General features: G+C 39.7%; 1 long non-coding RNA gene across 2 annotated transcripts in view; it reads left to right on the top strand.

The window, feature by feature from the left end:
* Nucleotides 1-271: 271 nt before the first annotated feature.
* Nucleotides 272-11563, top strand: part of LOC144988379 (uncharacterized) — a 164123-nt gene continuing 152831 nt past the window's right edge. The window contains exons 1-2 of one of the 2 annotated variants that reach the window (XR_013652283.1): nt 277-656; nt 1441-1929. This is a non-coding gene — a long non-coding RNA (uncharacterized LOC144988379). Of the gene's footprint in view, nt 657-1440; nt 1930-11563 lie in introns of both variants that reach the window. The other variant, XR_013652289.1, reaches the window with a different exon arrangement.

The following is an 11563-nucleotide window of genomic DNA, read 5'->3' as shown; positions in this document are numbered from 1 at the left end:
AACACATCTTAAAAAGACTGTTTTCAAACTTTTCCATTGTTCTTAGGAAAATCTACGAGTAATTCGCATGTAACTTGTGCGTCAGTAGATCTTTACTTGAGAATCCAGATATATCTGCATTAATGTTTTAATCTGTGCTTTAGAACTATTGTCAGGGAAATAAACTCAGTGTATTTTTTAAACCGGTTGAATCCTTGTTTGTTTTACCACTCTCGACTATCGAACACGCATGGATGGAAAGAACTCAAAAACGGACTATTTCTTTCCTTCAGACGTTTGTGAGGTTTTTGGACAGAAAGGACAATACGTGGTTCGTGTGGAACTCTCAGCATTTTCCAAAGTGTCGTAAATGAGTGAAGAAGTGTTGAACGGAAAGACAACGTGGATTGCTGTGATTGTCAGACTAGCAGATGATCGATCGGAGCTGCAGTGAACAGGACGGCGGTGTTTGTGGGAGTTGGAGCTGAAGATCGGAGCAGGAACCATGTCTTCCCTTCAGTCTCTGAGAGAGTTGATCAGCGAGCGACTAGCTGCTGCTGCTGAAGAAATCTGCAGACTCTGTGAAGGAACCATCGTCCAGTACGAGCAGGAGCTCTGTCGTCAGCGCAGACTGCTGGATGTCATCTGGAAACCACAGCTGCAGCTCCACCACATAGGTATGTGACCTTCATCAAAGAAACAGAGAAGCCCTTTGAGCTTCATGCTCTTAGTTTTTTGTTTTAGTTTGTGTACTACTTTGTGTTATGCAAATGAAATTGCCTTTTCTTACTCTCATAAGTACAATTCACCAAAAAGTTACTTAAGTAATTGTAACGCGTTACTACCCACTTCTGCATATATATATATGAAGGAGCTAAGCCTACAACTCAGCTACTGAGATTGTTTTGACCCAGGGTGAGGTTGACGCGCATCTGTTTGCTCCAGTCATTAAATGTCCACTCCCATTTTGTATGTCGACACATTGACATTTATTTGCTGTCATTGTGCATACATACTTGCGTGTGTCATTGACCAGACTGCATTCTTACACTCGTGCGGTACTGCGGTCAAAACCCTTTGCCCTTCCGGGCCAAAACACCTAACAAACACTGTGACGTCTTCCCTTACATACAGAATCTCCCTACTGGCAGTAAGGTGAACTACAATCACATTTATGGCTCCTATAATATATATATATATATATATATATATATATATATATATATATATATATATATATATATATATATATATATATATATATATATATATTCATTTCCATTAGTCTCTTTTGGTTTAGTTTGGTTTTGGTTTAATAACCACCTCTGCATATATATTCATTTCAATGAGGCTCTTCTGGTTTTCCAGACTCCTCAGACATTTTCTCCAATGATCACAGAGTTTATTAATGCTTGAAACAACCCAAAGGTCCTGGACACATTTGTTTGTTTTTCTTTGCAGTCCTCCCCCAGCATTGGATGACTGAAGAGGAAGATCTCTGCAACCAGCAGAGGAACTTTAGAGTGGAACAGCAGGAACCAGAACCTCCACAGATTAAAGAGGAACAGGAGGAACCAGAACCTCCACAGATTAAAGAGGAACAGGAGGAACCAGAACCTCCACAGATTAAAGAGGAACCAGGGGAACTCTGCATCAGTCAGGATGAAGATCAGTTTGATCTGAAGCAGGAGACTGATACCTTGATGGAGATTTCTATTTATGAGGAAGATGGGAACAGTGAAGCAGATCTAAACAATCAGCAGAGCTTTAATGTAACTGATAGTCAGGATGAAGAAGGAAACCAACATGAAGAATCAACATCAACTACAGATGAAGAGACAGAATCAACATCAACTACAGATGAAGAGACAGACCCACAGAACAGAGATCAGAGGAAGAGGAGGGACAGAAGTCGTGTCCAAAGTGTGGACAGCTCTCACTTGTCAGCAGGTCAGTGTGACTCTGATCTTCATCTCCACACTATCGGTATGTTCACTTCAACAACGGTTCTATCTTGAGCTTCAAGCTCTCCAAACATGCAGTCCATCAACAGCGTGTCCTGGAAGAGTCTCTCCTGTCTCTTCCAGTTAAAAAGACAGAAGACATTGTTGGTCAGTGCAGCCGACAACATTCTTCAAATCACATGATCTTAGTTAGTCCCTCCAGCTAACGACAAACAGGAAACCTTAACAGATCAAAAAGAAAATTGTTAGCAGATAAAAAGGTACAATCTGTTTTGTCGTCTGTGGTTCTAAGTTTGTAGTTCAGTTCTTTTCAGCAGATTTCTCTGTCAAACCCAAAATCCCATCTAAACCTCTTTGATGTCTCCATGTCTCCAATTCCAGACATTCAGACAGATTCTATTTCCAAAACTACATTTCAAGCTGAAACCCAAAGACAGGGTCCTGCTCATGGATCTGCAGACAGAAAAGATTCAAACCTGAACACATCAGTGAAAAACTGCTTTGTTCAAAAATGTAAAAACTTAAACACTAAAAGAACCATTTGATCCAGTTTCTTCCAGATCAAAACCCATCAAGAGCCACAAAGTTCCACTTAACTGTTTAGTGAAACACTTTTTATTTCTGTTTTTCTGTCAATCATATATAAAAGGTTTTTAATTATTAATAATTAAATAATTATAAATATATATTATAAAGGCCTGCTGGTCCTGCTCATGGATCTGCAGACAGAAAAGATTCAAACCTGAAGACATCAGTAAAAAACTGCTTAGTGTCAGAATTGTTCTCCATCTTTTCTGGACTGATTCTTTCTCCAGTGCAGCTTCATCTTCATCAAACTGCTCCTCATTTTATTGATGTCCTATTTATTTATTTGCTTTCTGCCTAGCCTCTGCCAGCTGCAACTCAATTAACTGTTTATTGAATTCCTCCAATTCATTGTCTTTCTTTTGACATTAAACGTTTAATCCATAATTGTTTCTCACTTTCAGGTGCATTTGTTATAGTTGGGGTCTGTTAGTGTGAGTTTGTTAGTTTGAATCATATCATCATACCAACTCCTAGTCTGAAGAAACATTAGTTGTTTAGTTAACACTGTGCAGACACCGTATCCTCTGTTTCTATTGAATGACACCAGCATGCACAGACACTCCTCTACACCATTTGCAGCTAAATCCAAACAAAGCGCTCTGACTGCGTCTCCCTGGGAAACTCAAGGCTGCAGACCTGCAGCTGTGAGGAGAGGCTGAATTTCTAGGATGTGTGTCCAAACAGTATCACTGATTAGAATTTATCTAAAGCACCGTCAGTGGACAGAATGAATGTAAGCATTGTCTGTCCAAACCTCAAAATCTTCTTCCCTTTTTTATTTTATTTAATAATCTTAAGTCTTATTATATCTATTTGAGTGTCTGGAAAAGCTGGACTTGAACTAACAGCATTTCTATGCAGTGTGATTCCATAAAGAGTTTCCTTACAAACACCCATCTACAGAAATGACATCATCTGTTGTTTAATTACAGATTTAGGAGCCCCTAAAACTGGAACCTTCTGTTCATCCAAAATAGTTTTTTTATTTTTTTATATCTAGTATGTATGTGTGTGCTGTACGTCCATCATCCTGTTGGATAAGCAGTTCCCAGACCAACCTGCTTTGTCACACCTCCCTGTCCTAAGTTCATCTCATCTTCCTGTTTGTTCTGACCCCCCCAGAGGGAAGACGTTGTCTTTCTTCACTGCTCTGTCCTGTCAGACGTCATCAGATCCTCGCTGTGTTTCATTTGCTTCTGCATACGCTGGTTCCCCAATGACCTCTGACCTCCTGCTGTCCCCAGAGCCCCTGCTGCTCTTTGTCTACCTTTAGCCATGTCACCAACACAACTCCAACTAAACAAACACAATTCACACACACAACTACAAATTCAATTCAATTCAATTTTATTTGTATAGCCCAAAATCACAACAACAGTCGTCTCGATGGGCTTCGAAGTAAAACATGAAATCAAAAGGATCACGAATACAAAGAGTTCAATAGGAAAATACTAAAATGAACGAACAAACTGACTAAGCTATACTGGCATCCCTGCCCTTAGACCCCCCTTCGTGGTAAGGAAAAACTCCTAAAAAAATGAAGAAACCTCAGGGGTGCCCACATGAAGGAGGGATCCTCCCCCAGGACAGACAGGCGATTTACCAGAACTCTTAGAGAAGACTTAACTTATCTAAATCTACAACTACATATAAAAGTCCAGCAGACGAGCTTCATCCAGCCGTGGTTGGGGAGACAGTCAAAGGCGCGAGTCGAGCCGGAGACAGGAACCACAGCCAGGTGTAGTAGCAGGAGCAGAGACGAGGTACTCGGTCAGGTACAAATGGTTTGTTAAAATGGAGAGAAAGCAAAGAATTATACAGTCCATAACTTTGAACACAATCAAAACTTCTACAGAAAAGCACAAAATACACAACACAACACTTAGGTATAACCCTTAAACAAAATAAACCCTTTTAATGAAATGAGTCTGTTAGTGTGTAACTAGTATTAACCTTCATGTCCTCCCCCCTTGTTTTGCACTTTGCCACCACACCTCCAGCAGATACCACCATTTAATCCTTCTAAAAACTGCCCCCCCCACACTCCTCTCTGGTCTATCTGGACCCCAACCATCATCATGAGTTTCACTGTCAAATTCTCCCTCAATATTATCTACTTTATAAACATAAACACCACCACAAGCTTAAAATGCCAATATAGTATAGGATCCATTATTCAACTGCAATGTGTTTATTAATACTAGATCCTAAATGTAAATATGTATATTATTAAACTATAATGTTCATGTGTTTATTAATACTAGATCCTAAATGTAAATATTGTATATTATTAAACTATAATGTTCATGTGTTTATTAATACTAGATCCTAAATGTAAATATTGTATATTATTAAACTATAATGTTCATGTGTTTATTAATACTAGATTCTAAATGTAAATATTGTATATTATTAAACTATAATATTCATGTTTTTATTAATACTAGATCCTAAATGTAAATATTGTATATTATTAAGGCAAGGCAAGGCAAGTTTATTTATATAGCACATTTCCTGTCCAGAGACAATTCAAAGTGCTTTACATAAAAATTAAAAGAACAATTAAAAACAAATAGTAAAAATGTGATCATTAAAATAAAGTTAAAAGATAGTAAACAAGATGTGAATTAAAAACAAGCATAAATAAACAGTGCGGACATAAACTTTTGAATACATATTAATTGAATGCAGCTGAGAACAGGTACGTTTTTAACCCGGATTTAAAGACACTAAGTTTTTCAGCAGATCTGATGTTTTCTGGAAGTGTATTCCAGATCTGTGGAGCATAGAAAGTGAATGCAGCTTCTCCATGCTTAGTTCTGACTCTAGGGACTGATAAAAGACCGGATCCAGAAGAGCGGAGAGGTCTGGCTGGTACATACTGGGTCAGGAGGTCATCCATGTATTTTGGTGCTAAACCATTCAGAGCTTTGTAAACCAGTAGCAGAACTTTAAAGTCTATCCTCTGACAGACAGGTAGCAAGTGCAAAGACCATAAAACTGGACTAATGTGGTCCACTTTTCTGGTCCCTGTGAGAACCCTGGCAGCAGAGTTCTGAATAAGCTGCAATTTCCTGATGGATTTTTTTGGTAGTCCTGTAAGCACACTGTTACAGTAATCAAGTCGACTAAAGATGAAAGCATGCACTAGTTTCTCCAGGTCCTGCTTACACATCAGATCTTTAATCCTTGAGATATTTCTGAGATGAAAATAGGCTGATTTTGTAACTGCCTTAATGTGTTTATCAAAATTTAGGTCTGTGTCTATCAATACACCCAAGTTTTTGGCCTGGTTGGTAGTTTTTAGTTGAATGGATTGAAGCTCTATAATGACGCCCAACCTTTTTTCTTTAGCCCCAAAAACAATAACCTCAGTTTTGTTGTTATTTAGCTGAAGTAAATTATGGCACATCCAGTCATTAATTTCCTCAATGCATTTACCAAGAGCCTGTACAGGGCCTCGGTCACCTGGTGTCAGTCTAATATATATCTGTGTATCATCTGCATAACTATGGTAGCTAATGTTGTTGTTCTTTATCACTTGGGCCAGTGGGAGCATGTAGATGTTAAATAAAAGTGGTCCCAGGATGGAGCCTTGGGGTACTCCACATGAAATTTCTATTGGCTCAGAAGTGAAGTTACCAATGGACACAAAATATTGCCTGTTTTCTAAGTACATTTTGAACCAGTTTAATACTGGCCCAGTGAGACCCACTGTTACGTCCCTGGGGAGGGCGCAACAGTACAACCATGAAATAAGACAAGTAGTCAAGGATGATGTATATAAATATGGTTTATAATATTCAAAGACTCAGGCTGCTGCAAACAATTACCTGTGGGGGAGGAAGTGACGTTTGGGTTGTGCCAAATAAATAAACTCAATATAACAAAACCAGGCCTAACTCTGCAACTAAACCCATAAATCAAAAGAACAACAAAAGACTACCTAACTAGTCTAAATACAAACATACAAAACATTACAAGAAATGGCACCAACCCCTTACCTGGTGTGTCTAACAAAGTTCAGCCTGCGTGTGAAAATGTATGGGGCCCCAAACTTGCCTGATCACAACCTCCCACCACGTACCTGAGGAAAACAGCTTAGTCAGAAGCATGCAGCCAAAAGAGAGTCAGGATCGCAGTGAGTGTCAGCCAGAGACAGTTCACCAGACTCTGCCAGGCTCAGCTCCCAGGTGTGCTTTAATAGGCTCCGGCTTCCTGGTAGAGGAGCACCACATGACCAGCAGGCGGCCAGTCACAGCTGATGAAGCTGCAGTCCCAGGTGAACATCATCAGGAAATTAACTGAAGTGAAACACAACAGGATGAAAGCAAAGCAGAGGGCTGTGCCTGTAACACCCACCCAGCTTTCCAGTCGTCTGAGTAGTATTGCGTGGTCGACTGTATCAAACGCAGTACTGAGATCAAGTAGAACTAGCACTGACATATTCCCACTGTCTGTATTCAAACGTATGTCATTAATCACTTTGATCAGGGCCGTTTCAGTGCTGTGATTCTGTCTGAAGCCTGACTGGAAGGCATCATAGCAGTTGTTTTTTATTAGGAATTCATTTAGCTGATGGAAAACAGCTTGTTCAATGATCTTGCTTAAAAATGGCAGGTTTGATTTGGTCTATAGTTGTTCATTTGAGTTTTGTCTAGACTGTCCTTTTTTAGAAGAGGTTTAATTACAGCTGTTTTCAGTGGATCTGGGAAAACGCCAGATGTTAACGACAAGTTGATAGTCTGGAGCAGGTCTGGTTCCAATGTCTTTGAGACTTTTTTGAAAAAGCTTGTGGGTAGAATATCCAGACAGCAAGAGGAGGAGTTCAGTTGCGATAGAATGTCCAGCAGTTCTTTGCTGTTTATGGGTTGAAACTGAGCCATTGGATTTATACTGGTTTCTAGTGGATAGGGTTCATATCTTGAACTTGTAGTTGATGAAACTATTATTTGTCTAGTGTTTTTGATTTTGTCCCTGAAGAATTTGGCAAAGTCATTACAGCCTTTGATGGAGTAAAATTCTGGTGCCACTGTCACAGGGGGTTTTGTCAACCTGTCGACTATATTAAATAGGACCCGAGCATTATGGGAGTTTTTGGTAATAATTTCAGAAAAATAGGACTTTCTTGCATTGCACAGTTGTAAATTATATAAGTGAAGTTTCTCTTTATAAATGTCATAATCTACCTGTAGTTTAAATTTTCTCCATTTGCGTTCAAATTTCCGACATTCTCTTTTTCCATTGTTTACAATAATGGAATTTCTCCATGGAGATTTTTTCCTACCAGAAATCACCTTCACCTTACTAGGAGCAATATTATCCATGATATTTGACATGTTGGAATTAAAACTGTTAACAAGTTCGTTGACTGAATTCCCTGAGAGGGGAGGAGTCAGAGAGAACATCTGATTGAACAGCTCACTAGTATTTTCAGTTATATACCGTTTTGTGATCTCCTCCCTTAAAACATTTGTGCACACTGGAATAATTTTCTCGCAGGAAACACAGCAGTGATCAGACAGACCTAAGTCACATACAGTAACCTTAGTGATGTTCAGACCTTTGGAAATCAATAAATCAAGAATGTTCCCCCTGTTGTGTGTGGGCTCAGTTACATGTTGAGTCAATCCAAAATTGTCCGGAGTGTTTATCAATTCCTTAGTCCCTTTGTTCTCAAGATTTCCATAATGGATGTTAAAATCTCCAGCCATGATAATACAGTCAAAATCAAGACAAACTATGGACAGAAGTTCACTAAACTCAATGTTAAATTCTGCACAGTATGTAGGGGGGCGGTAGATATTTATAAATATGGTTTTGAGTGAGGCCTTCAGCTGTAGTGCTACATATTCAAAACATAGAAAGCTTCCAAAAGATAACTTTTTACATTGAAACATTTCATTAAACAAAACTGCAACCCCCCCTCCCTTTCTGCTTGTTAAACTATAATATTCATGTTTTTATTAATACTAGATCCTAAATGTAAATATTGTATATTATTAAACTATAATATTCATGTGTTTATTAATACTAGATCCTAATCCAGAGCTCTGTGCTCCAACAGACTCCTGCTTGTGTGACACCGTCAGGTTTCCAGCAGAGCTGCTGCTTCACAGCACAGACTTCCACACTCACGTGCACAGCCGTGCACTTCATTCACAGTAGAACCACATAGCAGAACATCGAACACCGCAGATCCTATACAAGCCTATACATGTTTATTTAAGTGGAGCATGGCGGCAGAAGAGGAACGACGTTTTTCAGGTATCTCCCGCATCAAACCGGAGATCATTAAAACCAGCGATGTTAAGATATTTGTGGAAGACGAACTCTTAAACTTTGTTGCTGTGAAAATGAGAACGCTGAGTCATGACGAAATTGTTTTGCTTGTAACAAACAATTTCAGATCTGCCCTAATACCTCTCTCACAAAGGCACGCAAAAGGATATTAACAACGTAAAGATTTGTTTGAAAGTGCTAAATGAGTGTGGGGACAATATTCTAAGGTTTGTCTCGCACTATTTGGATGAGCTGCCACCTTTTTCATTCAACCATGTTGATGTCTCAGCGCTACTGTCATGGATGGAGCCAATAAACAACGATATGCGCTGCATGAAACTCACTCTGGAGTCTCAAAGTACTACTTGTGAAAATCTTCATGCTGTAACAGCATCGATGGACAACCGGATCACTGTGATGGAGCAGCAGCGCGGCAACGCTGAACCACTCAGCGGTGCTGAGTCAACAAACGCAGAGGAACCAGCGTGCAGTAAGGCCAAACAGCCTGCAGGACAAACTCCGACGCCACTGTGGAGTGTTGTTGTGCGGGAAGGACGCCGGCAGAAAGGAATGGATGTAAAACCTGCTTCAGTTTCAAAACCGCAAGTGAATCGTGCAGCTGGTCGTTCGCGCAAAACTCCTGGCATTATTGGAACTGTCTCTTTTTCTAGTATTCACGCAGTGAAGACGAAGATGGTGTTTTTGCAACCAAATTTGTCCCCAGTTTGGAGGCTGTTACACTTAGGAAGTACCCGGAAGGCAAGATGGGACGGGAAGTTAAATGCAGGAAAATTGAGACTGTTCACAGAAGATTCAGCTCCTTTCACATAACTGCTGAATGTGATAGTGTAGGAGACATGTATGCGCCTGAGCTCTGGCCGGATGGTGTTTATGTGAGACGCTACTATGAACCCTGCCAGAAAGAACAAACTTCTGCAGCCAGAGGTTCTCTGGCCCCAGAAATCACTTGGAGTGTGAATAAGGCCTCAGTTCCTGTGGGGGATAGCGGTGAAACCAGCGCCTAAACCTCTTGAGTCATCTTACATGACAACAAAACATCATGCGGATTGTATCATATAATACGCGTAGCTTGCGTACTGGACACAGTGTTGCTGATAAATCCAGTCGCTATGTCGTTGATAAGCTTTTGAATGAGTGTGATGTATTATGTTTGCAAGAAACTTGGCTTGCCAAACAGGACTTGGACAATCTGAACTCATTACATGTGGATTTTCATGGTGCTGGTGAATCCACCACTGATCTGAGTACCAGAATCGTTCGAGGTAGAATTCCTGGGGGCGTGGCTATCCTCTGGAATGTTAAGTATGATGCTGCTGTTAATGTTGTGAGACTTAATGTTGATTGGGCTGTTGGCTTAGAAATTAACATTGATGAAAAGAAATTTACAATTCTAAATGTTTACATGCCCTATTAGTTTTATCTGTTGGAGGACAAATTCTTGCACAAATTAGCATTCATAAAAGCATATATTGAGGATAGCAGCTCCACTTGTGTGTTTGTTATGGGAGATTTTAATGCTGATCTCTCAGATGACTCATCAATATTTGGTAATCATTTAACTTCTTACTGTGAAGAAATTAATCTCACCCTATCAAGTAAAATGCTACTCCCAGATACAAGCTTTACTTATATCAGTGATGCCTGGCATTCCACCTCATGGCTGGACCATTTTATCTGTACTGCGGATGCTCATGCTTCTCTGAGAAACATAGAAATCCTGTATAACTTGGCTACCTGAGATCACATACCAGTAGTCTTCTCCTTAAATGTGGCAAATATACCTTGTGACGAAAGAAAATAACGATCTTACAAATAAACTTGATTGGTCCAAAGTTACAAATGAGGACATCAATAAATACACAGCAACCACCGATGCTCAGCTGCAGGTCCAGGGATGCACTGGCATGCTGTGATCCAAACTGCAAAAATACTACTCATTGCGATGAATTGTGTAAACTCTATGAAAATATAGTCAAAGCTGTTAAAGATAGTAGTCTTTGCCTACGAAGCAGGATTCATAAAAGCTGGACTGTCAAGCCAGGCTGGAATGACTTTGTAGCTGAACATCATGCTGCAGCCAGGGATGCTTTCAGACTCTGGCATGAAGCTGGGAAACCTCGACAAAGTGAGAGCAAGAAAGTGACTACTGCTAGATTCAAACATTCACTTCGCATTATCAAAAGGTAAGAAAACATGATGAGAGCAGACTCTTTGGCCAGAGGTCTCCAAAAAATGATTACCATAAATTTTGGAAGGAGGTTAATGCTATGAATAATCGTAAAACTTCATTGCCATCCAACATTGAAGGTGTATGTGGTGCTGATAACTGCTGATTTATGGCGTAAGCATTATTCTGACCTGCTTAATTCGGTCAAAATCATGCAGTTTCTATTGACAATGTTGATTTTACCGACACAATGGTTATTTGTGCAAGTGAGATTCAAGATGCAATTTCAAAGATAAAAGAAGGCAAAGCATGTGGTCTTGATGACATCACAGTCGAGCATCTAAAATATTCAAGTTTTAAATTACTGCCCCTGTTGGCCATGTGTTTCTCTGGCTTTTTAACCCATGGAGTCTTGCCTGATTCAATTCTCTCAGATGTATTGATTCCCGTCATCAAAGACAAGACTGCCAGTTTAAATAGTCTGTTGAATTACCGACCGATTGCCCTTTCCAGCAACATTTCAAAAATTTTAGAATATGTTTTATTGACTAGACTCGAAGTG

This window comes from Oryzias latipes, chromosome 2 (genome assembly GCF_053564925.1).
Source record: "Oryzias latipes strain Hd-rR chromosome 2, Olatipes_Hd-rR_3.1".
Classification (NCBI taxonomy): Eukaryota; Metazoa; Chordata; class Actinopteri; order Beloniformes; family Adrianichthyidae; genus Oryzias; species Oryzias latipes.
Note: the sequence above shows the minus strand (reverse complement) of the source record. Positions and strands in the feature narration are given on the sequence as shown.